The following is a 27,679-nucleotide window of genomic DNA, read 5'->3' as shown; positions in this document are numbered from 1 at the left end:
GACATCACTAGAAAGACACCAGAAGCTCATTGTGATGCCACGAAAAGGCAGTTTGCTGAGTCAAAGCAAATCAATATAAAGAATATGGTTACTCGGGGGGAAAACAAGACTTTGTTTTCATGAGAATGTCCTTGGTGATAATGAAGGAAGAAAAACACAGGAAACGTACAATTTGCTGTGAAAGCAAATTCATTTCTAATGGAATATTTCTCAATATTTTCCATGGAGCATGAATCATAGGTCTTGAAGGGGCCACAAAAGGTCATAGTTTATTCTCACTTGGAGGCAGCAATGTACCTATGGCACCCTAGACAAAAGATTTTTCTTTCTTAGGCCAGATGAAAGTATAAAGAGCCAATTGTCAGGGGGAAAAGCAATCAATATGAAGTCTTGCCTTTGCTTAAATTCAGGAATTAATAGAGGGCAGCTGCGGGTCTCTCCTATTATTTTCATATCCATGTCTGGGCTGAGGTGCTGGCATCGCAGCCTTCCTTCCTGTCCACACATGCCATCTTTTTATCTGGGCCATTTCTCTGTTCTCTGTAAAATCCTGCAGCCAAAACAAATACTCTACTTCCTTTAGGGCTCTGGGTCTGTCTCCTCCAGGAGCCCTACTGGACCACTCCATTCCATTATGACCTCTGCATTCCTGGAGGAGCAGGTAGAGGTGGCATTGCCTGGAACAGCCTGATCATCTGTGGGTACCTTTCTTTCTTTAGCTCTTGAATTAGACTGTGAACTCAGTCGTGACCCAGTGTCCTCACCCTACCTGCCAGCCGCACAGCCTCTTTTAAGGGACTTTTTAAAAATGCTTTTATTATTTGTATGTGAGAGAGAGAGAGCGAGCACATGAGTAGGGTAAGGGCAAAGAGAGGGGGAGACGGAAGATCTGAAGTAGGCTCTGCACTGAGAGCAGAACGCCAGACACGGGGCTCGAACTCAAACTGTGAGATCATGACCTGAGCCGAAGCAGGATGCTCAACCGACTGAGTCACCCAGGCGCCCCAGCAGCCTCTTAGTAATTATTAACTAGATCCTTGACTGGCTCTGGCATCCCATTAGGTGTGATGATTTTTTAAAATGTTATTATTGTGCTGGGAGCTTAAAAATGTTTAGTTCAATACTTTTTGTGGTCTCTAATGTCTCTGTAGAAGGACGTCCACTTTTCAAAAATGTTGGATCATTGAAGCTAATCAGTTTCCTTTAGAGAAACATGTTTAGAATCTCAAGTACTTTCATACAATATATTACAACTTCAGTTTTTATTTGTGTTTTAAGACTTATATACAAATCGTGAGCCTGAAGAAAACAGGTGGATGTCATGGTGATAGGAGAAAAGACAGATTAAAATGCTTGGGAAGCACCATTAATTTAATAAAGAATACTATTTAGAGATAACCCAATTGTTAATGTTTTCTGCCCAAAATAACTTAGATGCCTTTTACACATGCGGTTTACTCCACTCACTTGTGTCCAGGGAGTTGAGACTGTGAAACGACAGCAGAACGTGTGGTAGGAGGTGAACAGGAGACCCCTGCTCCGACATGGCTGTAACTTGGCTGCCATCAGAGTATGGAACGTTCCCTCCCCTACTTATTCTCTGCAAGCCTTCTTCAGTTCTGTGTCTCATTCTCCTCCTGCTCCACTGAGTGTGGGAACTGTCTCATTGATGAACACCACGCTCTGCTCGGGGGCTCCGTGAATGACACCATTGAGACCAGTTCCACATTTCTGAATCTCCTCGATTGTCTCTCACCCCCCTCCCATCCTTGTATGATTCAGCACCCAGACCGCCACAGGGACTTTAATGTTACTTTTTTTTTTTTTTTTTTTTTTTTTAATTCCCTCATTTGGTGCCTTAAGTGCATTTATTAGACTTGTTTGGCACATTAAAACACTGACCTGTCATTCTTGTTAGGAATTTTATGACAGGTCCAAGGGGACTCTCGCTGTCTCTTGCTTTGTGTATCGAGAAACGACATGAGTGGTGTCAGAGCTGGGGTTTACAAGTTGAGGCAGACTATAATTTCACAAGCAAAGCGTCTATATGGTCTACTCCTTTAAAGCAGACTCTGCATATAAATGAGAAATTCTTGTTTTACTGGCTTAGAACCAAGGGAGAAGACCTGTGACAAGTGAAGTCGGTCTTCTGAGGTTGATTGAACCCTTGCCTTGGCTTACATCTGCAAACAAGTTTTTCATCAAAAATATTTGCGTGGTTTGAGAGTGAAATTAATTTTATGTGAGTGCCTTACTTTCTTCTGAATCTTTGCAAACTTTCATTACATTGAACACGTAATTGTTATTGGACTGTGTTTATTTGTAGAATGTATTATATATAAGTGGAAATTTTTTTTTTCTTATTATAAGACTAGGATTTTGAGAGCCACTTTTCTGTGTGAGAAACTGCCTTAAAAACGCATTTCTTTCTCAATAGGGGCATGGGGAACGTGGGGCGGGGGGCGGTTTGTGAGTGATCGCTTATCTGAAATGTTACGTGAAGAGTTAGGCCTCACTTGAAAATCTTTTAGAATTGCCCAGACTAGCCCCAGTGTCCTGCGTGTCTTTCTGATTGATCCCAAACTGTATTCGGTGAGGGAGGGTTCACAGTCCTTCGGTGAGGGAGGGTTCACAGTCCTTCAGTGAGGTTCTAAGCTGGGAAGGTCTGAGTTTCTAGGCAAACTTGGACTTGCTCCATCAGCTTGCCAGTCCATCGTATAGCTCTTAGATGTCAGCTTCCGGACAAAGCGGTTTTGCCTGTGTGTGTGTGTGTGTGTGATATTGGTCAAAAATAACTGTTAGCATTTTGGAGTATACCCGATCTCTGAAATGTTTGGGAGCTTTACTTTGAACGTGATGATTTGGCTTTGCTGTCATACATAGACGTGCACAGACATATGTTGTGAACGGGCATTCCATAAGGGGACCTGCTAGGCCTCCTTCAGACCATAGCTTGCTGCTGAGCAACTGGAAGTTGACCAGTAGGGTTGTCTCTGCAAGGGCTGGCAAGTATTGATGGGCCTAGAAGAGAAAGTACAGGTCATGGAAGGGGTAGGAGGAAGGTGTGTGATCGTCCATGCAGCTGTCATCATGCCGGGATTGAGTAATGTCATGAGACTCGGTTGCATCAGTGCCAAACTATGTCGCTTCCCAAGAGGTGTAAAGTCCGTCTCCACGGAGGTACCCAGTGTATCTGCTTCTTTCTGTCCTTCTTCTGCCCTTGCCAGTTATCTCGATTGTTTACATCTGTTCTTACATTTACACAGTTAAGACAAAAACTTCACCTAACGTTCCATCGTCGGACTTTCTTTGGCCTTTTTTTCTCCAAGGAAAGTTTTGTGATTTGATTAGTTAGCTTTTATAAGGAGGATGTTCTAAGAGGAAAGGCTATGTAGTGTGATCCCTGGTTGTTTGCTAGCGAATGCTTAATCCCTTAGCCTCAGTTTTTCTCTCTGAAAGTGGGGATGATACTAATACCTATCCAATAAAGTTGTGAGATAATCCATTGTAAGGGCCTTCATCACCACCACCACCACCACCATTATCTAGCAATATACACAGGTTTGCTGATCTTTTTTTGTTCTAAGGAGATGTGATAAATTGTGTGCAGGGACTTGATTAGCTGACTCCTGGAAATCAGTGGAAGGTCTAGCCTTCATTTTACTGCCTACTTACTCTAGCCTTGCTTTCGTGGGGTTGATGGTGATGGCAACAGATCAGACGTTTCTGACAAACGTTTATGGGAATGTATGTATTGTTCAGACGTAGGTTGTGGAGAAGACCACGGGCCCGCTGTTCCACTCATTTAAGGTAAGCTCTGCTGTAGTTCAAGCCTCAGCTGTTGCTTTTCTTGGGAGTAATAAATAGTTAACTCTCAGAGCATGCCTGAGCAGCCATATTCAGACAGGCCTGTAAAGCAGTTCCTCTGGGTATGCCTTGCCTTTTACATTTCAATTAAATCCCATGCTACTTTCAAATAAATTAAAATGTATTTATCTAAGTAGACACCACACCCAACGTGGGTCTGGCACCCCTGACCCTGAGATCAAGAGTTATGTTGCTGTACCACTGAGCTAGGCAGGCATCCCAAATTTCATGCTACTTTTAATCTTTATTTCGTGTGTCCTCCTTTTCGGCAGTACCGAAGGGCTGTAAGGCATATGGGTAGATCTTTATGGGCTTTGGAGTGAGATTACCTGGCTTAGAAATTCCTTGCATCTTGTAGATCGTAAAATCAGTTACTTCTCTATTCCTCTGTTTTCCTATCTGTGGAATAGGAATGACAGTATCCATCTTGAAGGGTTACCCTGAGGATCAAATGACATACTGTGTAGAAAGCACTTAGCTTCTGGGTCATTGTAAGGTTCCAGTAAATAAGAACCATGTTAGGACCCCAGTTTCCATTATGGCCAGACATTGAATAACTCTTCATTTTTGTTACCTGCCATTTTAAAGTATTCCAGGTGGGGCGCCTGGGTGGCTCAGTCGGTTGAGTGTCCGACTTCGGCTCAGGTCACGATCTCGCGGTTCGTGAGTTCGAGCCCCGCGTCGGGCTCTGGGCTGATGGCTCAGAGCCTGGAGCCTGCTTCTGATTCTTTGTCTCCCTCTCTCTCTCCCCCTTCCCCATTCATGCTCTGTCTCTCTCTGTCCCAAAAATAAACGTTAAAAAAAAAAAAAATTTAAAGTATTCCAGGAAAACCCATGTGAACTTGTGTGATTGGCTAGGATTCTTTCTTTCTTTCTTTCTTTCTTTCTTTCTTTCTTTCTTTCTTTCTTTCTTTCTATTTTTTTAATGTTTATTTTCGGGGGGGGGGGGGTACACAGCACACAAGCAGGGGAAAGGCAGAGAAAGAGGGAGACACAGAATCCGAAGCAGGCTGCAGGTTTCTTTTGAAGACACATCTTCTGAACTGTCAGCACAGAGCCCGATGTGGGGCTTGAACCCAGGAGCCGTGAGATCATGGCCTGAGTTGAAGTCGGACGCTTAACTGACTGGGCCACCCAGGCGCCCCTGGTTAGGATTTTTTAGGTGTCTTCACATTCTTGTCATCATGCTCCAAAATAACACATTCAAAAATTTTACGATGGGAATTTAGCTTGTGTGCCCTTTTGCCTTTCAGACTTGTTAAACAATGGTTAAAATGCCATTTCTGAAGGTACCACTGCTTGGAGTTGCTTAAATGTCGCAGTTCTTTGGATGTCCGATAATTCAGAAGAGCAAATGGTGTCCCATTACCTCACTTGTCTGCCACATTTTATTTCACAGCTTGTAGTCTTTTGGGTCTTGCTTTTTTCTTTCTGTAGTTTTTACTCTTACAACTTGAAACGGAAACTGTCATGTCGGAAGTGTCTTCAAAAGAAACTGTAAAGGATTCTTCAAAGGGTAGGGTTCTCAAGACCAGGGATCAGATCTGGTGATCTGTGTATCCCAGTGCCTTTCCAGCACCTGCTAGGCATTCAGAATAAAGAATGTCATTTACTAATAAACTGCTAAAAATCCATGTCAAAGTGATGGGAAAATTCTGAGTTAATTCACAGAGATTCTTTTTCCTTTTTGTTTGTTATTGTACTTAATTATATGTGCTCTTAGTTTTTCAAATTAAGATAATGAATGAAGGGAAGAGTGCTTTTCAGAAACACCCAGCCCTTCTGACAAAGTCCATTAGGTATATGGGTTAGGTCCACTTATCTGTAAAAAGGGTGAAGGAATGATTATTCATTCTTCTGGTAATTTGTTTCCTTTTGTGGGGAGGAGGCTGGGAACATCTCGGAAAATATTTTTAAGGCTCTTTAATAGTAAAAGACCAACTTTATTTTTTGTGTTATTAGCAAATATTTTCATGTAGATTACTCATTAATGTTTTATAAATGTCTTCGTGTGGTTAAAAATTACCGCATTTATCTGCAGGAGTCAACTCTCAAACTCTGTGTCACACCCAGGAATAGATAGAGTACACTTTTAGTTGCAAATGAGTCTGGTCACTGCATTAAATGGAGTAATTTTTCTCTTTGTCTACCGCCATTGTGGTCTAAGAGGAGAGGGAGGGAAGTGGGGAGATGGGCAGCAGGGAAGAGCAGGCAGGAAGGAGGCCAGGAGAGCCTGGTGTGGGCAGGGGGGCTGGTGGTGGCAAGTGCAGTGGGAACGGCAATCAGGTGCTTAGGGAGGTGGTCATGACTTGCTGACCGGTGCGAACCCAGTGAAGGGATGGAATGAGTGGTGGGTGCTAGATGAATTGGACATGTCTCTAAGATAGATGGAATCTGCTCTTTGAGAAAAACTTTTTTCCTTTAATGAATATTTTGTACTCCTTCCATCCCAATTGGACAAGCAACAGGATGAACAAAACAGGATGAGAAGGCAAAGTTAAAAAAAAAGTAAATAACTTTTTTCTGCTTGTCAACTTGGCTGTCGCTTCTCTGAGGACACTTTTCAGTGACTCGGAAGGTATGTTGCGCACTGTTTTTTGAGGATGTGAAGACTGCTGGGTAAAAGGTGGGGGGGGAGGATGTTTTAATGCTTCTTTCTGGGCCCATCCAAATGTGGAGAAAGCTGGCCTCAGAATTGCCCAGATCAGTGACTTTCCTTTATGATGTTTGGTTTGGGGTTCTTTGAATATACCCACATTTCTTATGTGGTTCAATGTAACCTCCTCTCCCCTCCCTGACCCTCCTTTTGCAATTTGGAGAGAAAAGTTTTTTTTTTCAAGTCTTTCTGTGTCTTGAGTTAAAGTGGAAGCATTTCATGATTTAACTGTGGCACCTTTATGGAAACTTTATATGTTGCATTGTAGAGCCAGAATTAACACTAGTTTTGTGGTAACTTTCTGGCTATAGGAGTTTCCACATTTTGACTTAATTTGAAGAGCTTCCCATCATTACCGAATTGTAATTTCTATTCTAAACTGACAAGAAATGGAGGTACAGCATCAAGGGAAGAAAAGTCTTTAGGAATAGGAGTAGAAACTTAAGATCAAAATATAAGCATTATTCTTAGTGTATTTAAAAAAAAATTTTAATGTTTATATTTGAGAGAGAGAGAGAGAGAGCGTGCGTACGTGCACGAGCCGGGGGAGGTGAGGTGCAGAGAGAGAGGGAGAAGCAGAATCCAAAACAGGCTCCAGGCCCGAGCTGTCAGCACAGAGCCGGATGTGGGGTTCGAACTCACGGACCATGAGATCATGACCTGAGTCGAAGTTGGATGCTAACCGACTGAGCCAACCAACAGGCGCCCCTATTAGTGTATTTTTGAGTGAAAATGTTATTCTGTGAGAGGACTGGCCACGTGAATTTTATGTCTTGTTTTGCAGTTCTCATTAAAGTGAATATATACACGCACCTCATGTAAATGTCCTGTTAAACTCTGGTTTGCTTGTCCTTTTCTTGACGTGCCCAGTCTTTAACAGGTTCCAGGGTTGGATTATTTTGGTTCTTGAGGATTGGATCTTGCAACATCGGTTCAATGGGTCTCATGCTACATCCAGCAGCGTTGATTTTCTGTGCCTACTGTACCAACAGAGAAGCAGTGAGGTCTTTGCAAGTAGTGTAATCAATCTCTATACTTAAGTTGTCTTGGAGTATAAGCATGAAATAGTTATAAAATATTAATAAAGTATAGAATACAGCCGAAGCACGGTATGTTATCCCATAAATTAGAAATTAAGATCTGAATTAACTTGGTTAATTTATTCCTTTTTTTTTTTTCCCTTAAAGTTTATTTATTTTGAGAGAGAGAGAGAGAGTGAACAGGGGTGGGGGCAGAGAGAGGGAGAGAGAGAATCCCAAGCAGGCTCTGCAAAGTCAGCACAGAGCCCGATGCAGGGCTCAAACTCATGAAACCGTGAGATCACGACCTGAGCCAAAAGCAAGAGTCTGACGCTTAACCCAGGCACCCCTAGTTAATTATTCTTAGTTAATGATCAAGACAGTTTTTATTCTGTGAGTCAAGTATTCACATTTTAAGTGACCTAGTTCTTGCATCATGTGCTTAAAGTAAATAACATCTCTGACATCTCAGAATTTTATTATTGTTTTTAATATTTATTTCTTTATTTTCCCCCAGAATTTTAAAGCTGGTAGTATTAATGTGGTGATTTGTAAATTTTGCTCATCAGAGGACCCAGGGAACTTAAAAAAACAATATAACAAAATAAATGCGGTCGATCTTTGGGTTAATTTTAGGAAACTGTCAGATTGTAGGTGGGTAAGGCCTGGGCATTAGTCGTTTTGAAAAGTTTCACAGTTGATGTTAATCGCAGTGGAGATTGAGAATCGCTGCTTAACCGAATCCTCAGGCTAGCTTAAACTCCTAGGCCATGTTTCCCCTAGAACATTACACTGCACATACTGCGACCCTTGTCTGTCCATTTCATTCAGGTTAGTGTTCTTGAGGAAGTTTTGCAGTTTTTCAAAGTGCTTAAAGATCTTTTATTTTGTATTCGGATACTTACTAAGGAAACTACACGGAGGTTGTGTTTATTAATCCTGTTAACTAAAATTGGCCTCAAACAAGGGCCATCAAAGAGAAATTTGATCTCCGCAGGGTACAGATTTGTTTTCTCTCTCTTTAGATGTAAACACAATATTTGTTCACCTGTTGTACACTAAAATTCAGAATTGCTCAGAACAGCTAAGATTGCTTAGGGTGGATGAGGTTGGAAAAAGTGAGAAAAGAACCATCTGACCACTTGGTGCTTGCAGAAGCTGCTTTTACCCTGTTTCTGCTTGACTTTATGAAAGAATTGGGGAAGCACTGTTGCTTCCCCTCTTTGTGTCCTTCGTTCTAGATTGTACCTACTACCTCGAATGGGGGAAGTGTCCAGGAAACACCTTGGTATTTGACTCCGGTCGTCCCACAGCGTACGTGAATCCAAGGGATTGTATCTGGTGTCAGGTGCAGGTCATTACCAATAACTTTAACAGGGAGGGTTGTTAAAACACACATTGCTGGTACCAGCCCCAGGGGTTCGGGTTCGGGTTGGGGGTAGGGTGTGCTGATGATTTGCATTTCTGAGGAGTTCCCAGGTGATCCTGATGTTTTCGGTTCTGGGACCAGGCTTTGAGAACAACTGAGGTGAGGTAGGTGAAGGGCACTTGTAAGGAAAACTGTAAGGGTAGCGCACTTGAAAGAGAGAACTCTTGGGATTCAGTTTGGTCACAAAAGGGGCAAAAAAAATCCACGTGAATGCAGAAAAATGAGAAAGAATCGGCTTAAACTCTTCAATCATAAGCTCAAAGGTAAAATTTTTTTCTTGGTCTGAAATTTTTTCCCCTTTGTCTCCTGGAATTTTAAAGACCTGACATTTGCATCAGGGACTCTGTTTTCAAAGGATTTGTTTGTAAACCGTCTTTCAGTTTACGTCTCTAACTCCATTGCCATTTTATCAGGAATTCCTCTTTCTTTGTGCCTCCATTCCCGCATAATGAGACTATGATTGCCAAAGATATCCTAGGAATATTTTAAAGTTTAATGAATAACATTACGTGCGTGTGGGGATCACCGAGTTAGGAAACTATTCTGAACAGATCAGGTAATAAGCAAGTACATTTCTTTCACCAGTTAGCTGTGTTGTACATAATAAAAGAAAAAGCCAAAAGCGGGAGGGTAAACATAGGTAGACCCATATGGAAGTTGGCTTCAGCATGTATCTTCTAACGAAACAGGCAGGTTTTAAAGCATAAAACTGGGGGGGAAAGGAAGTGACTCAGAATTCAAAATAGATAGGGTTGCACACCAGTAATGGTCCAGGAACGGTGCCTGGAGAAGAGAGGAGAAACAAGCCATGGGAGGCATTTGGGGTTGGTGAATGACTCCATAGTAACGTGGAAAACAGGATTATACGTATTCTTTTTTTTTTCCCCCTCTGGTGGACAGGGCATCATTGTAGGAACTCAGAACTTTGTGCCTTGTTTTAAAAATCTGTTTCAAGGGTCAAACTGAATTCCAGACCGATTATTAGTAATTAAAGTTACAGCTCTTGAAGAGCTTTTCTCATGATCTCTAGATGAGTTCTGCTGCTGTTCTGTGACTTGAATTCATTGATCATTTTTCTACTCCTCATTGCACCTGTCATGCTGGTATCAGCAATTAACATTCCTCCGAGGTGAATAGAATGCCAGCCTCCATCTCAGATGGAACTCAAGAACAACAGGTGCATTCTACCTGTTTCTTGGCTTTACCCGGGGTGGTCAGAAGGCAAGTAATTAACCACAGAACAGACTCTGGAGAAAATGAGATTCTTTCAAATTTGAGCCAGAGTGCTGAAAAGTGGCTCTGGGTAATGTATTTAGGAGATGTAGGGAATGGCTCAACAGGAAGGGTGGAATAGCCTTGCCAACCTGACCTCTTTAAATTTATGTCAAGCTTGTTTCCCTTTGTCGATACAAATCTTAACTGTGCACCTTTCACAGACCCTCTGTGTTGTGCAGCTTTTTGTTGTTGTTGACTTAGGTTCACATCCAAGGTCACTAGACTTGAACTCCTAAGGTAAAAATCAGCTGATTATATTGTTACTTTTCCTCCTCCCTCTTAAATGAAGAAACCTGACAAAACCTTGTGGCTCTGATTAGAGGAAGAGTCCCCCTGATACAAATTTAACTCCGTTCCCATTCACTCTAGTTCCAGTGATCGGAACCTCGCTTTCCTCACCTGAGAATAAGAGGATTGGACCAGATCATGTCTAAAATTCTTCTTACTGTTCAGTGTTCATTCCTCTCTCACTTTAATTCCTCTAGAATTCTCTGCCACTTATATGTTCCTAATTTCCATGAAAAGACTAAGCTCTTAAATAGGTTCGAGTGTGGGCAGATTTCAAGAGCTTAATTATCTAGGATTTTCTCTTTGCAAGTGAGATGTTAAATTATCATTTGAGACTCTTTAGGTACTACAAGAATTTCTCTGAAATTTTATTAGCATTAAGTTAATCTTGACTAGGAACAAAAAAAAGGGAAAGAAAATTACCCAGGATAATTTTTTTCTTGTTTTAATAATTGCCACATATTTTTTAAGTTTAGAGAATGTTTTATTAATTTCTATAATCAAACCAATGTAGATAAGACTTTACGTATATAATACAGTGCATTACCCCTGTACAAATGGAAAAAATTGTTTAATATTTCTAGACCAGTATGGCTGTTAATTTCTGTAGTTTGCCAACCCAACACTGTACAACTGAGATACTTTTCCCAAAGTTGACAGCACAGCTAAAGTTTCCAAAAATGCATATATATAATATGTGTGTGTATGCATATGTTTGTATTTTCATAAAAAGATCAGTAGCAGTATGTTACGCATCAATAGCAGCAACAGCTTTTCTAGGTTCTGTAGTCCTCTGAACAAGATGATAGGGACATCTGGGACACTCCATTAATAAAGAAGAAAGAAAAAAAGTCAAAACAAAACAAAAAACAAAACCGCAGAAAACAGCAAAGTTCTGTTACTGTCGTGGTACCTGGCACCAGTTTTTAGTAGCTTCTCAGTTGGTAATTGGCACATTTTAACATGTAAAGCATTGAGGCACCTGGGTGGCACCGCTGGGTGAGTGTGCGAGTCTTGGTTTCAGTTCAGGTCATGATCTCGTGGTTTTGTGAGTTCAAGCCCCGTGACAGACTCTGCACTGGCAGCTAGGAGCCTGCTTAAGATTCTCCATCTCCCTCTTTCTCTGACCCTGGCTCACTCACACACACACACACTCTCTCTCTCTCAAAATAAGTAAATAAACTTACTAAAAAAAAAAATTAAAATGGGAAGCATCTGGCATATGGTAGACATACATGGACATCGCTGGTGTGATCGTTCCTTCACAATGGAATCACCCGGGATTTAAAAGCTTTTATTTTTTTATTTTTATTTTTTTGATTAATTTATTTTTTTTAACATTTATTTTTGAGACAGAGAGAGAGCATGAACAGGGGAGGGTCAGAGAAAGAGGGAGACACAGAATCTGAAACAGGCTCCAGGCTCTGAGCTGTCAGCACAGAGCCTGACGCGGGGCTCGAACCCATGGACCGCGAGATCATGACCCCAGCCGAAGTCGGACGCTTAACCGACTGAGCTACCCAGGTGCCCCTCACCTGGGATTTAAAACAAGTCATGCTCTAGTCGCTGCCTCCAGAGATTATGGTGTAACTGGTACAGTATATGTTTAAAAAAAAATTTTTTTTTAATGTTTATTTTTGAAAGCCAGAGAGAGGCAGTTTGAGCAGCGGAGGGGCAGAGAGAGAGGGAGACACAGGGTCCGAAGCAGGCTCCAGGCTCGGAGCTGTCAGCACGGAGCCTGATGCAGGGCTCAAACTCACTAACTGTGAGATCGTGACCTGAGCCGAAGTCAGAGGCTTAACCAACTGAACCACCCCCACTACCTAGTATATTTCTTAAGATTGAGTTCTCATTAGTTTACATTGCATTTGTTAGAGCACTGGGTGGGTTTTATTTGTATGTCATCTGCTATTTAAGGTATTGAATTATTTGTGAGTGGCGGAATTCCTAAGGGCACAAAAAGCGATGCTTTCTCATCTTAGGTGTACCACAGCTACCGTAAAGGGTCTGTCTTGGCTCCCATCCTGTGCCTGCCTCTTGTCCGTGAACCCGATGGCATTGCCTTGCCGCTGGTCTCTCATCTATAGGACACCACCCATGCTTGTCCTTTTTGCTTTGGTTTCTTAGGATTATTTGTGGTCATATTACTCAATCTAGAATGCCATTGATTTTGAGAATATGTCATTATTTTATGTATCTCCACAAAACAGGAGACAACCATCCTTGAATAATGACTTGCCATTAATGTAAAATGCTTTCCTTTTTCAGATGTTAAAATGAGGAAAGAGAAGTTACTTGGAACCAATGAGATACACTAATTTAGTTTTTAATTTCTCTTCCAGATTTAATCAGGTCTTTATTATTATTATTTTTTAATGTTTATTTATTTTTGAGAGAGAGACAGAATAAGAGTGGGTTAGGGGCAGAGAGAGAGGGAGAACACAGAAGCCGAAGCAGGGTCCAGGCTCTGAGCTGTCCGCACAGAGCCTGACTCGGGGCTTGAACTCACAAGCTGGGAGATCGTGACCGAGCCGAAGTCGGACGCTCAACCTACTGAGCCACCCAGGCGCCCCACCCCAATCAGGTCTTTAAAAATCACAAATTGATACGGGGTTTTCCTAATTCTGTGTTGCATAATCATTTCATGTACGCTTGTGTGTGTAAAAATTGGAGAAACTTACTATTCTATTTACTTTTCAGTTATAGGAATGTGACCAATTTGTTTAAACACTATTCCTTCTAGATCTGTCCTCGAGCATTTATCTACAAACCATAATCTTGCGATACTCTTTGTTAGTTTTAGCTTCTCACCAAATGTCTGTCTCATTATGCCAGAAGGCTCATTTTTTTTTTAATGCCTATATGTGTTTGAACACACACACACACACACACACACTGTATGTGTGTACATGTTTGCCATTGTTACCACTTGGGTGGGTTCTGTTTTGTCTAAAACTTCTGGTAAGATTTTCACTTTGGGTTTCACTTTAGGTTTTTGGTAAGATTTTCAGAGCTCCTCTGTGGTTCATCCGTGTGCTGGTTTTTACAGCATTATCCTATTAAAAATGATATAGTCTGGTTCTTATGTGCTTCTAACATTTATGTGGAAAACATTTAGTCCTGGCGACTTGTCCCTGCCCCCCACCTTTTTTGTTGGTTTGTGTTTTTTGGCCTACCGTGAATGTTAACCATGTTACCTTTGAATCTGGACCATCTCCCTCTAAATACCTTCCTTGCATAAGATCTAATTTAAATTTATTCCAGGTATATAAGCAGTATATGAGGTTTGGTAGTTTTTATTTTTGAGAGGAGTTTAAAGCTTTCCTGTAGTTTATCAGGGCATCTGAGTATTTTTCTTTGGTGAAAGTGTTACATGTAAAACCTGTGGTAGCCAGTTAAACTCAGTTTCTCTCCCATAAGGAGGTACTGGTGAGATCCACTTAAGATACTCTGTTCCTCTGTGAAGACCAGGTTTGATGAGGTGATGCTCAGCTTAGATGTACTGTTGTTCATTTTATGAATGGCTAAAGATTAAGAGAGTACTTTTTATGTCACTAAATCTCTACCTAGAACATTTGATTTTTAGTCTCCAGTTCCTCATGGAAAAGTTAGTGCTGTAGCCACATGTAGTGTCCTGGCTCTGTGTGGTTTTCTTCTGTCTCTGGGTTGTTCCTAATGCTTCTATTCCTATAGACTCCTGTTGGAAGCTACATAGTCCCTTTTGCATTAGGGTTTGTGTGTGCGCATGTGTGCTTAGGGCACTTAACACCTCTCTGCGTGGTAACTCAGTGCCTTCCAGAGCTGATGGGATCAGACTGCCTTTGCCACGTCCTTGCAGTGTTCGTGTGTATCACTCTCTGCCCTCCATCCTGTGCTGCTTCTCTCCTTAACACCCCCTTCTCCATGTCCTGAACCACTCTGTCTTCACTTTCTTTCTGTCCTTGTTTCTTCTGTTACTGCTCTCCATGGGAAGGGATGTTTTCTTCAGCACACATAGTGTTTTTGAGGAGAAAGATTTGACTTTTGGGCTGTCCGCTTAAGAAGACCTTCCAAGAGTAGAGGGGAAAGCCCTCAACTGAGGACGTTTCTGGAGGGGGGGGACCACATTTGTTCTTTTTACAGAATCCCTGTTCTAATTTGCAACAGATCAAGAAACTTTTGGTACCCTAGGCGCATAGGAACCGTGCTATTTTAGCATGTTAACCTTAATCATGTTGGTTTACCTGAGCAGGATTGATTTTACTAGACAGACTACTTAAAATATGGTACAGTAGGACCCCCCACCCCCACCCCTCTCCACTGGGATATATTTTAAGATTCCCAGTGGATGCCTGAACTGCAGATCATACCAAACCCTGTACGTACTATGTTTTTTCCTATGCCTGCATTCCTATGATAAAGTTGAATTTATGGATTGGGCACAGTAAGAGATTAATGACAATGACTAATAATAAATTAGAATAATTATAACAATATGCTGTACAAAAGTTGTGCAAAATATCAAACCGAAAGTTGTATGATATCTCGATATATCTTGTTCTGTACTCCTCCTTCTTGTGATGATGTGAGGTGATAAAATACCCACACGATGAGATGAAATGGCGTGAATGGCACAGACCCTGTGGCCTGGCATTAGGCTGCCGTTGACCTTCTCAGGATGGGTCAGAAGGAGGGTCGTCTGCTTGGTGGGTAACGAAGGCTGCCGTGCAAAACCTTGGATAAGGGGGACCACTGTATTGTCCTCTATTCCTTGGGTCTCTTTGTGCAGGTCTCTCTGCTAGTTGTCATAAATCTGTCCTGTGAGATACCACGATGACATCTGGCACGCCTTATTTGTTTATTGTTTTTACTGTGCATTTTTAGAAGAGAAAAGACCCGCAGTGACCCCTTTGTGTGTCAGCCCCTTAGGTCAGGTTTTCCGTCCTGATTCAATGCATGTCGGGGCTGCTGAGATTGGTTGCAGAGTTTTCCTCTGTCGGACTCAGGAGCCAGAAAGCCACGACGAAGTTTGATTTGGCTGGTGGCAGCCTTTTCCAAATATGAATCTGGAGGCAGTACAGTAAGCCCTCTAAGAAAAGAAGGAGAAGGGAAACCAAACACTATAATTGGAAATATTTGGGGAACATTTAGAAATGGGGGAAAGCAACCCGTCGGGGGCTTGGAGTCTCCCCCAAGCTTGTGTTGTTGTGGCGCTCGGAGGCCGGCCTTTCTTTCCAGGCCGAGCGCTCCCTTCGCTCGGGAGAAACCATAGAGCAGCCTCTGTCCTGCGGGTGCTGCACGCTGACTTGCTCCAGACAGTCTTGAATGTGACCTGGCAGCCGGTGCTGTTTCCTGCTGACGTGGCCTCCCACAACCGAGCAGAACAGAGCCGCCTCAGTGTGCTGAGGGAGGAGCGGCCGAAGGCATGAATCACCAGCGGGATAAGGAACAAATTAAGAGGGGAAAGCGCCTAGCTGTTCGGGTTTCCTTCTAGATATACTTAAAAGACACCCTTTTTTATAGGAAGGGAGGAGGAGGAAGAAAAACAGGAGTGGTGATTTGTTTGGCCATAGGAAGGGTTTCTTATCAGCGGGAGCTAACTTCTGGGGTGAGACCCAGGGCGCCGCAGACATCTGAGGGGAGGCTTCAGAAGGCCTGACCGGGCCGCAGCCTGCAGCCTGCCCTTGCCGCGCTCTTGCACAGGCCGGTGGGCATGCGAGCTCCCAGGCCTGGCCTGCAGACGAAGCAGAGGCAAACTGTAGTTTGTGCCTTGGTAGCAACAGCTCTTTCAGCTTGGTAGGAACTGGAGGAAGGGGCCGTGAGGGGCCGCGGAGGAGCAAATCCCGCCGCATGGTGTCCGCGTCCGCACCCGCGCTGCCAGGATCCCGTCTGATGCTCAGTGTCGGCCTGTTGCGTCCACCGCCTGCTGCTTTGAATTGTTTCCTTGAAAAGCTCCGAGTACAGCTCCTTTTGCCTTATAAAGGGGCCAAAAAAGTCAAGTCCTGGAATTTCAGATTGAGATGGGACTTCGGTCTGATTTAGACCTTCCGTGGCTTCCACCGTTTCCAAAGGTTATTGTAGAGCCTTTTCTTTAGTTAGTCTTACGTGGAACCTCCACTTTTAGCAACAGTGGGCAGTCGGGGTGGTGGCGGGGGAGGGGTGCGGAGAGGCCTCAGGGATACCTGCTCATCCTTCTGGTGGCGGCCCTCAGAACGTCTCCCCTGGCCACCCTGTGCTCCGAACACACATACATTGAAAAGCTACTGAGCTGATACACCTGTCTCGTTTTATACATAAGAACATTTTGCCTTTCAGACGGGCCAGTCGGTTAGGTGATACTACAGCGACTTTCAAGGTGTCTTAGAATAAAAGTTGTGTTCTTTGTCTCCTGCTTTTGAGCTGTCATAATCTCTCAGCTGTTGTGACAGTAGCCTCTCCTGGTCTCCCTGCCTCCAGTATGGCTAGTAGACACACCATGCTGTTAGATGTATTTGTAGTCTAGAGAGCTAGAAATCGTGGAGTGTGACCCCGATGGCGTCCCCGCTCTAGGTATGAGGTGAATGTGGAATGGCATCAGGATTGCAGATGAGGGGAAACCTTTGAAAGGAAGAGCCATCAGTGCTGTTGCAGCATGGCTTACGTTTTTCAGGATGGTTTACATTACAGAAATGGGAAAGTTACAAAGAGAAAGTCGGCGATGACCCTCAAATACTTAGCCCAAGCGATAGGGAGAATGTGGAGCCCATCTGCCACAGAGATGGGGAGAGCTTTCTCGGTTTTTCAAAAAGCCCTCTTGCTCTTTTAGGCTCCTAGGAGTTGCTCTCCTTGAGGCCTCTGGAGATGGCCAAGCGATTTGATACCTGTTTTCCTTTATCGTTGTAGCATCCCTGTGTGATTGGTGGGTGGCTTTTGGCATGCGGTGTAACTCTTAGTTCCTGGCGTATCATTCCTTCACTTATGTGATTCCCTTGAATCAGTTTGGTGGGTTGTTTACCCTCGATTATGGAGCAAAGCTGAGGCAGATTCAGGCCCAGCGTGTGGATCTCATTCCTGCTTCAGCATTGGCTTTCCTCCATCACCTTCAAGTCTACTAGGTGGGTGGACTTGTATTTACAGCACATTTTGGAAATCCTTTATATTGGCCATATTTTGGAGTGTTTCTTCTCCCCTATAAGCCACTTTCCTCTTTTGCTCTCCAGGTTACCCCTCTCAGCTCAGTAAAACAGAAACCTCTGCCCATAGCAAATGAATTCTCAGGAAAAGCCAGCAAGATAAGAGGGACATGGAGACGATGGCATACTAAGTGTAGAATAATCGGTCTATTTACGTTTTCAGTCAAGTCCTCTGATTTTCTTTACAGAGGCTTTGATATGTTTTTCATAGGCCATACACCGGTGGAATTAGAAAGTTACCCCAAATCATTTATGATGTTTTATTGCTGTTGTTTTGGGCTAGGCTTACGCTGTGGGCAGGACTAGAAGGGGAGAGACAGCTTTATATGTTGGTCCTGTTTCAGTGGCAGGGGAGCTGTCTATGTAATTATCTGCTCTTTTTCTTGCAACTCATACTGGGGGGGGGGGGGAATATCCAGAGACTCTTATTTCCAAATGTTCTTGGTAAGTCTCTTCTTCAAATACGACTGTGAGTAGGACGCCAGGGTAGTGGGAGTGCTCATTCTTTTGTGTGATGGTAATGAGATAATTTGTACATTACACATTTTCAGGACACTCTTTGTTGAAATGAAACTTCAGAGTCTTTGCCGAGCCACATTAGCAAGTCTCTTTTCTTTATTTAAAAAAAAAAAAGTCTTTATTAATTTCGTATGTTTTGCTGTCATCAGTTGCATCAAGTAATACCCTTATTTCGAGAAAAAAAGAGAACTTAGGCCATCATTTGTCTGGTGTCTCGTCTTTTGTCCATCCCTTCCCCACGTACTGTCTGACCACGTCTGGTTAAGAGTTGCTATTGTTCCCGCCATCAGCCACCTAGCCCCAGTGGCAGCTTGGCCAAGGGGCTCCATCCTGGTCTTGCAGGAGGAAGTGGGTGCTCAGGGTTGGGTGCAGAATTGCTGGTAGCATGGGCGGCCTACAGCGGGTGGGCCCTCACAGAGGCTGCCAGCAAGGGACGGGCACAGGGATGTCCATTATACTGCGGGAGGCAATGGGGCAGGCCCGACGTAGCCACCCTGCCGGCCCAGATCTGGAATGGGTCTGTACATTGTTTGCTGGTCAAACCCGGAAGGCCTTGCTGTGGAAGCGGCGGTTCTGTGGTGAAATCTGGCCGTTGCTGATTTTTGGAATTTTATTTCAGTGCTCCTTTTCCAGAGCAACTGGAATTTATTTGGTTAAAGCAGCTAATTAATCTGTTTGATCTTGATGTGGCAGTGAACCGTATCAAATTCCAGGTCAAATCGCTTTCCCTTGTAGAATGTTTGCTTAACCTTTTGAGGTTTATTTCATCAGCTTATGGACTATTGAAAGTTTATTTGTCCTCAATATTCTAATCTACGTGGTGGCATGGCTATTGCTCTAATAATGTTCTTAAGTGTAAAACCTAATTTTGTCTACAAATAAGAAAAGTCACATTTACAAATGGATTGCAAAAAGTTGTAGGTAGAGTCTGTGACTTAATCATATGAGCAATACCATATATGGAATGAATTTTGAAAAATATTTTGCCATCTGGTCCCATTTATTGAAGATGAAATACTTTTTTCCCCTTTCTAATTCTCATTAAGCTGCCAGCTAATATTCATTATCCTTATTGAAAAGGTGAAGAAACAAAAGTTCAGAATGGCCAAGTAAGGTATCCACAGTAGTTAAGTAGCAGATCTAGAATTTGAACTCAACATCTTGAGTTCTAAAGCTCCTGGTATTTAAAAAAGCATTTTTTAAACTTGCAATAATTATAAATTCACAAGAAACTCGGGAGAAAAAAGTACGTGGAGATCCCATGTATGTTTGATCAAGTTTTGCCTAATGGTAACATCTTGCATGGCTATAGTATAGTCTCAAAACCAGGAATTAACATTGGTACAATCCAGAGTTTACTCAGATTACACCAACTTCCCACGGATTCATTTGTGTGTATGTTGATTTGTGTAGTCCTTACCACAATCAAGGATATTCTTTAAAAAAAAAATTTTTTTTTTTAATGTTTATTTATTTATTTTTTTTTTAAATTTTTTTTTTTTCAATGTTTTTTATTTATTTTTGGGACAGAGAGAGACAGAGCATGAACGGGGGAGGGGCAGAGAGAGAGGGAGACACAGAATTGGAAACAGGCTCCAGGCTCCGAGCCATCAGCCCAGAGCCCGACGCGGGGCTCGAACTCTCGGACCGCGAGATCGTGACCTGGCTGAAGTCGGACGCTTAACCGACTGTGCCACCCAGGCGCCCCAATGTTTATTTATTTTTGAGAGCAAGAGAGAGACAGAGCACAAGTTGGGAAGGGGCAGAGAGAGAGGGAGACACAGAATCTGAAGCAAACTCCACGCTCTGAGCTGTTCTCACAGAGTCTGATGTGGGGCTCGAACCCACAAAATGTGAGATCATGGCCTGAGCCGAAGTCGGACGCTTAACCAACTGAGCCACCCAGGCATCCCAAGGATGTTCTTTTACAAAAAGGCTACCTTGCATTATATTATAGCCACTCCCTTATTCTCTTAACACCTCTAATCTGCTTTCCATCTCCCTAATCTTATCACTTAAAGAATATTCTATACGTCAAATCTTACAGTGTATAACTTTTTTTAATGTTTATTTTTTTTATTTTTGAGAGAGAGAGCGAGAGCGCAAGCGCGAGTTGGGGGGGGGGTGCAGAAAGAGAGGGAGACACAGGATCCGAATCAGGCTCCAGGCTCTGAGCTGTCAGCACAGAACTTGACGCAGGGCTCGAACTTATGAACCGTGAGATCGTGACCTGAGCCGAAGTTGGCGCTTAACCGACTGAGCCACCCAGATGCCCCTTTACAGTGTATAATTTTTAAAGATTGGCCTTTTTTCTCTGAGCATAATTTGAGATCCATCCAAGTTGTGTGTACCCAGAGTTCATTTTATTGCTGAGTAGTATTCCATGGTATGGATGAATTGCAGTTTGATAGTTACTTGCTAAAGGACATTTGGTTCTAGTTTCAGACAATTACAAGTAAAGCTGCTGTGAACACATGTGTACAGGTTTTTGTGTGAACATGCTTTTCATTTCTCTGAGATGTACAGTGATATGTTGTATTATAATTACATACTTCATTTTGTAAGAAACGCCAAACATTTCCAGAGTGGCTGCACCATTTTGCATTTCTCCCAGAAGTGTGTGAATGGTCCAGATTCTCCTCAACCTTGACAGTATTTGGTCTTACCTTGAAGCTTTTCTCCCCACCCCACCTCACCCCCTCACCACCCCCCCCCCATCAATTTTCAATTATTCCAGCACCGTTTGGTGAAAAGAGTTTTTTCATTCCACTGCTTTTGCACCATTGTTAAAAATCATTTGGGTGTATTTATGTGTGTCTATTTCTGGGTCCTCTGTTTCTGTTCCATTGACCTATGTATCTGTCTCTTCAATACCGCACAGTCTTGGTTACTATTGTTATGTATAGTAAGCGTTAACATTGGCTCCTGGTATTTTAAAAATGATTTTTATTTTAAAAAATGATTTAGGTATTTAGGTGAAGACCCAAAAGAGGCTTGTCAGTTCTTCTTAAAGAAGTACTTCTAAATATGAGTTTTCACTTAGGAGTTTTGGTTCGGCTCTGACTTATTCTGAGAAAATCGGTAGGAAAACCGTAAAGGAAGTGTGCAAAAACATGAAGACAGATTAAGTAATAATTGGTTTGTAAGTCCGAAGTTCTATACAGCTGTTACTGAGGTCCTTGAGTGACTTTGAGTCTAGAGTGACCATAAAGACTAGATCTTTGGGTCTGTTTGGCTTGAAACACCAGCTGTTGGTAATCAAAAAGGGAATTACATGAGTAGAAAGTTAAAAAGTTAAGATTCAAGTCCATTTCATTTTATTTTTTAAATATTATTTATTTTGGGAAAGAGAGCACAAGTGTGTGTGCAAGTGGGGGGAGGGACAGAGAGAGAGAGAATCCTAAGCAGGCTCTGCACCGTTTTAGATGATGTGGGGCTCGATCCCACAAACCGTGAGATCATGGTGCCAGAACCAAGAGTTGGACACTTAGCCAGCTGGGCCGCCCAGGCGCCCTGATTCAAATCCATTTTTTTTTTTTAATTTTTTTTTACGTTTATTTATTTTTGAGACAGAGAGACACAGAACATGAACGGGGGAGGGTCAGAGAGAGAGGGAGACACAGAATCTGAAGCAGGCCCCAGGCTCTGAGCACAGAACCCGATGCGGGGCTCGAACTCACGGACTGCGAGATCATGACCTGAGCCGAAGTCGGACGCCCAACCGACTGAGCCACCCAGGCGCCCCCAAATCCATTTTTAAAAAGTCACTGCTTGTGTATTTTAAGGTACCTCACTGGCACTCAAGCCTTCTCTGTGTTTTGTCATCTTCAGAGAGCACAGATACTGTAACATTTTAGGTTTGGAGAGGAGATATAGAGGTCGATTAGTTCAGCCTTTACATCATACAGGTAGGACACAGGGTCCTTTTGTAAATGGCACGTCATGCAGGGCAGATAGCCTGTCCACACGGGGGGAGAGAATCTTGATCCAGGGTACATGGGCTATGCTGTGAATACTCACACACTTACTTTATCAGCCGTTACTTAGGGAAGCCCGTCATTTGGGCCCAGCTGAAACATCTTTTTGCAAGGATGTGCTATAGACAAAAAGCAAGTAGAAAACTAATTCTGTGGCCTGCACGTATATGTCCGCGTCGGTGCTGTAATATTTCTCACACACTAGCTTTAACTGATGTGCGCGAAAATTTGCGGGAAGCCTGTCCGCCCCTGCCATATCCCAGTGCCGTTTCCTCTGTCTGGAGTCATAACCTGACTGTTGATGGGGAGCCTAGTGTGGGAACTGGTTCAGGAGCTGCAGCCTCATGAACTTGATTTGAAATCGTTTTCTGTAACTCTAAACCTGAGGGCCAGAGGCTTGGAGGACAACCTCAGAAGGCAGCTTTGCCTGGAGGTGAGTGCCTTCTTGGATCCGTGTTCGCTGTGTATAAAATGCACATCGGGGTCCAGTTTGCCGTTCTCGGCCTCCTCCTGCCCTGGGCTCTTTTGTGCCCTGGGTTTCTGGTAGGGGCATCCGGGGAGGAGGGGCTGGGGAGGCGTCAGCTGTTGACCGGAGTCTGCCTTGTGGGGAGTGTGTTAGCCTTGTGCCCCTGCGGCAAGCTGTTCTTTTCCATCTGATGTGGGCCTGAAGGCAAGCACAGAAATGGGCACCACCGCTGTATGGTACAACACGCAACACACACCTAAGCCCCCATCCTCTTCCCTTGAACAGAACCTCGGCTTGTAGAGCTGTGCCTGGAATTAGGTGGAAGTCTGGCTGTGCTTTTTACCTGCTGGGGGGAGCTGCCCCTCGTGCCCCGCAGGTCTTGACTGCATTTCCGCAGGTTCTTCTCTTTAGTGTTCATTATGGTCACCAGCCTGCCAGCTTGAGCCTGGTCCCTGCTGTGGGTTATATGAACATCTAGGGGTTAGACCCCAACTCTAACAATTCCTATTAAGTGTTATGGAAGAAATGCTAAAACATTAATGATACTGAAGCTGCCTTCTAAATAACATTAGTCTACTCCTTTTGGGATTGTGATGGAACAGAGCAATGAAAAGGCCAACTATAAATCAGAAATGTCAGTTTGATGAGCTGCAGGGGGTGGGGCAGGATCCAGTATTGGAGTCGGATTAATAGAAAAATCTATATGATTGTATAATTTAAATTATACTTGTCTGTAGGATGAGGGTTGTACTTTCATAATGTTGGAGTTTGTTTTTTTTATTGGGCTTTTAAAAGCCACATAACGGTAAGCTGTTGCTAAACATTTATATTGGCTGCAACTGTTTTACAAATGTAGAACAATGGAAGGAATCCCTATTTTCCACCTTTGGATTTTGTCTTTTTACCCCAACTTCCTGTTGAAAGGATTGTTGGCAGCTTACATTTATGAATATTATATGTTGAGATAAAATAAATTTAAAAGAAGTGGGGGGAAAAAAGGATGTCACGAAAATAAAGCCATCAAAGGCCACCAAAGAGAAGGCCAGGAGTGATTTTGACACTCCTTTTTAGAAAGCTCTTAAAAATCTCATTCTTGTTTTTGTCAGTGATTATTGTTGGTACAGTGTTTCTCTACATTTTTAGCTGTGTTCGTTTTTAACTGCTACATAGAACTTTGATTGGAAATAGCACGCAATGACATTGGGACTGTTTCACTTTCACGTCTACATTTGGGCAGGCTGTTGGATTTTGGTGGCATGGAATGTGAACTAACTGATCGCTTTTCCAATCCTGTTATTTTCCAGTGTGGTTTGGAAAAAAAAAAAGTCTCTACATATGAAGTCAAGAAAGCACAAGGAAGCCTTCTGGTTAACGAGTTTAGTGAGTTTCAGATTTTCCTCTTGTGGAGAGTCCTGGAAAATCACTTCAGAAAAGAGGTCATGGGTCATGTATAGAAGAAACTGCTTCGCATGCATATAAGACTTAGCACACTCTGCGGGCTATCATGCATTCTTGCCTAACCTCGGATGGCTCAGCTCAAAACCTATTGATTACTGTACCAAGAATTGGAAACAAAGCCATTTTGTGCAGCATTTAGGTTTGTGACTGGTTAGATTTCTTCAGACTTAGGGAGAATATAGAAGTTCGTTTGACACGTGTGTGTGTTTACCAAAGCCTGACAGTGTATTATTTGTGGCAGGGATCATCTGTAATGCATTTAAAAAAATTTTTTTTATTGTTTATTATTTTTGAGAGAGAGAGAGAGAGACAGACAGACTGACACTGAGAGCAAGCAGGGAAGGGGCAAGAGAGGGAGACACAGAATTGGAAGCAGGCTCCAGGCCCTGAGCTCTCAGGACAGAGCCCGACGCGGGTCTTGAACTCACAGACTGTGAGATCATGACCTGAGCTGTAGTCGGCCGCCCAACCGACTGAGCCACCCAGGCACCCCTGTAATGCATTTTTTAAATAACAGTTTTATTGAGTTATAATTCACATCCCTTACAGTTTGCCTATTATTTAAAAAAAAATAAAAAATTTCTTTAATGTTTGTTTATTTTTGAGAGAGAGAAACAGAGCACGGGTCAGGGAGAGGCAGAGAGAGGGGGAGACAGAATCCGAAGCAGTCTTCAGGCACTGAGCTGTCAGCACAGAACCCAACACGGGGCTGGAACCCACGAACCACAAGACCATGACCTGAGCCGAAGTCAGACGCTTAACTGACTAAGCCACCCAGGCGCCCCTACAGTTTGCCTATATGAAGTATACAGTTCAGTCATTCAGTGTATTCACAGTTGTGTAACTATCACTGCGATGAATTTTGGAACATTTTCCTCACTTGAAAAAGGCTTATACCCATTAGCAGTCATCTCCAATTTCCCCGTATCCCCAGCCCTTGGCAACCATGAATCTACTTTCTGTCTCTGTAGAGTTGCTTATTCTGGACATTTTAATTGAATGGAATCCTATAGTTTGTGGTCGGCTTTTTTTCACTTCGCATAGTTTAAGGTTCATCTGTTTTGTAGCATGTATCAGGACTTCATTTTTTAAACTGCCAGATTAATATTCCACTGTGTAGGTGTACTATATTTTATGAATCCATTCATCAACTGGTGGGCATCTGAGTTGTTTCCACTTTGTTTCCACTTTGTGGCTGTTATTAATAATGCTTCTAGGAGCATCTGTGTACAAGGTTTTGTGCGGATAGATGTTCTTAATCCTCTTGAGTATATATTTAGGAGTAGGACTGCTGGGTGATATGGTAACTCTGTATTTAACTTTCTGAAGAACCGCCAGACTGTTTCCCATAGAGGCTGCACCGTTTTTACATTCTCACTGGCAGCATGAGGCTTCCCAGCTTCTCCATGTTATCACCAAACTTGTTATCTGTTCTTTTTGGTCTTCAGTACAATTTTACTCCCGCCCCTTTGCATTGTTAACATTTGTTCCTTCAGGGGGATGGGTATTTGTATACTAAAAGAAGTAGAATGTGGTTAGCTGTGGTATGGCTTTGAGTTCTAAGGAAGCTCTGTGCCAGAACCAGCATGCTTCCTTGTTTCTGACCTTGACCCCAAATCACAGCATTGACAAAACCACAGTGGTACCACAAACAGTAATTCTCTTTTAGAAGTTCAGTTTTGATCTTTTTGATTTCATCCTGAGCTATTAGACCTACATGAGAATGCATAAGATATATATAAAATATATGTGCTTATATGTAAAGGAGATATATAAAATACATATATATAGTTAACATATGTATAGTTAAAGAACAATGATAAAGACCCATATCACCCACCTAGATCATAAAATAAAAATTTACAGTTCTAGGTGATACTAAATAATGAAGATGACTGCGAAAGTATATAAAGATTGTAAACATGAATAATCATTAACAAATATCTGTGCCCTTCCTTATATCTGTCCTCCCTCTCCCCAAACCACTAACCTCTGGGGATAATCATTTTTCTTATTTTCTTTGTAGTTTTACTGTATACACATGAATTCACGTAGATACCTACGCACACGCGCACACACACGCTGAGAAATGTAGTTTAGTTTGCTTGTTTTCAGACTTTCCATAAATCATACATATAGTCATTCTTTCTTGACTTCTTTGTTAACATAGTTTATGACCTTCAAAGATACTATGTATGGCTTTTTATGCATGCTTTTGTTACCATATAGGATTTGGGTTCCTCATTTCTGTGTTCTTCTCCTGATGAAGGTTTGGGTTTTTCCTGGATTTTGGACATTATGAACAGAATAGTGAAGCTGCATACATTTCCATTTGCACCTCCCGGTCTGCTGGAATCTCTCTAGAATATTTACCAAGGAATGGGATTTCAGCTTTATTTAAACAATGCCAGACTTACCCCAAAAGGCTGCAATGCTTTCTACTACAACCTTACCAGCCTTTAATAATTTTAGACTTTAAACATTTTGCCAGGGGTGCCTGGCTGGCTCATTTGGTTCAGCATGTGTCTCTTGATTTCAGGGTCGTGAGTTCAAGCCCCATGTTGGGCGTAGAGCTTATGTAGAAAACAAACAAACAAACATATATTTTGCCAGTCTGGTAGGTAATGGTATCTCATCATGGTTTTAATTGGCATATCTCTAAGTGTCTTACTAATTTAAAATGTAACCAAATTATGCATAAGCAGTTATGTTTTTTGTTTCTTTGAAGGAAAGTCAGCATTGAGTTACCTGAAAAGTGTATCTTTGCTATTGAAAAATCATTGTGATGGTATATTCCTTATACATATTGTAACTTAAATTTAGATCACTTAGATGAATGCCATCAGATTTTTTTCAGTGCAATGATTTTTCTCTTGCCATATCTACATAAATTTTTGTGTAATAAAGTTAAAAATGTATGGAATTATTTATCGATTGTTTGATATCTTTTGCCTAACTTACAGGCAACTACAAGCAGTAAGTCTGTGGTTTGCCAATATTTATTCGAAGCTCAATTTATATAAGTAGTCCTTTTTTTTTTTTTTTTGTGGTGAATGGAGTACTTATACTTCAGAGGAATTCACAACTACCTTTTGTGTAGGCATGATAGGTGTCAGTGTTTATACATGTATTTGTGTATGTGTGTGTATATGTGAAAGGCTGAAAGATGTGGCGTTTTCATCTTTTTGGTGATTATTTGGTGCCAGAGGGAGGAAGATACTGTTTTTAAAGAGGAAAACTAATAATTTGGGAACTTAACAGCAACCTGAAATCAAATCTTGCTTATTAATTCAATGAGAAAAAGTAAGACCATCGCTTCAAATGTGAGGAAATGTGCTGAAAGATTCTTTTGTATGAAATCAAAAAAATCAATTAAGAATACTCAGTATGTGACTCATAAGAGGAAAATTTCATTGTACACTCATGGGTTTTGCTGGTGTGTATGTGTGTGTGTGTGTGTGCTTTCAACTTAAAAAAAAATAGCTACAGGTAAGTATGATCTTGTCGGTTGATTGGTGTAGTGTCTTAAGGGAGAAAAATGAATGAATTACAGCCGTTACTTTCAGTGCTTGGA

At 42.3% G+C, this 27,679-nt stretch overlaps 1 protein-coding gene across 6 annotated transcripts in view; it reads left to right on the top strand.

Moving 5' to 3' along the window:
• Nucleotides 1–27,679, top strand: part of FNDC3B (fibronectin type III domain containing 3B) — a 409,533-nt gene that overhangs the window by 154,246 nt on the left and 227,608 nt on the right. The window contains exon 1 of one of the 6 annotated variants that reach the window (XM_042954948.1): nucleotides 383–697. The exons of the other annotated variants lie outside the window; for them this stretch is intronic. The gene's annotated coding sequence lies outside the window, so the exon portion shown is untranslated. Of the gene's footprint in view, nucleotides 1–382; nucleotides 698–27,679 lie in introns of those variants that run through there. 6 annotated transcript variants of the gene reach the window in all.

Source organism: Panthera leo, chromosome C2, assembly GCF_018350215.1.
Source record: "Panthera leo isolate Ple1 chromosome C2, P.leo_Ple1_pat1.1, whole genome shotgun sequence".
Taxonomy (NCBI): Eukaryota; Metazoa; Chordata; class Mammalia; order Carnivora; family Felidae; genus Panthera; species Panthera leo.
Note: the sequence above shows the minus strand (reverse complement) of the source record. Positions and strands in the feature narration are given on the sequence as shown.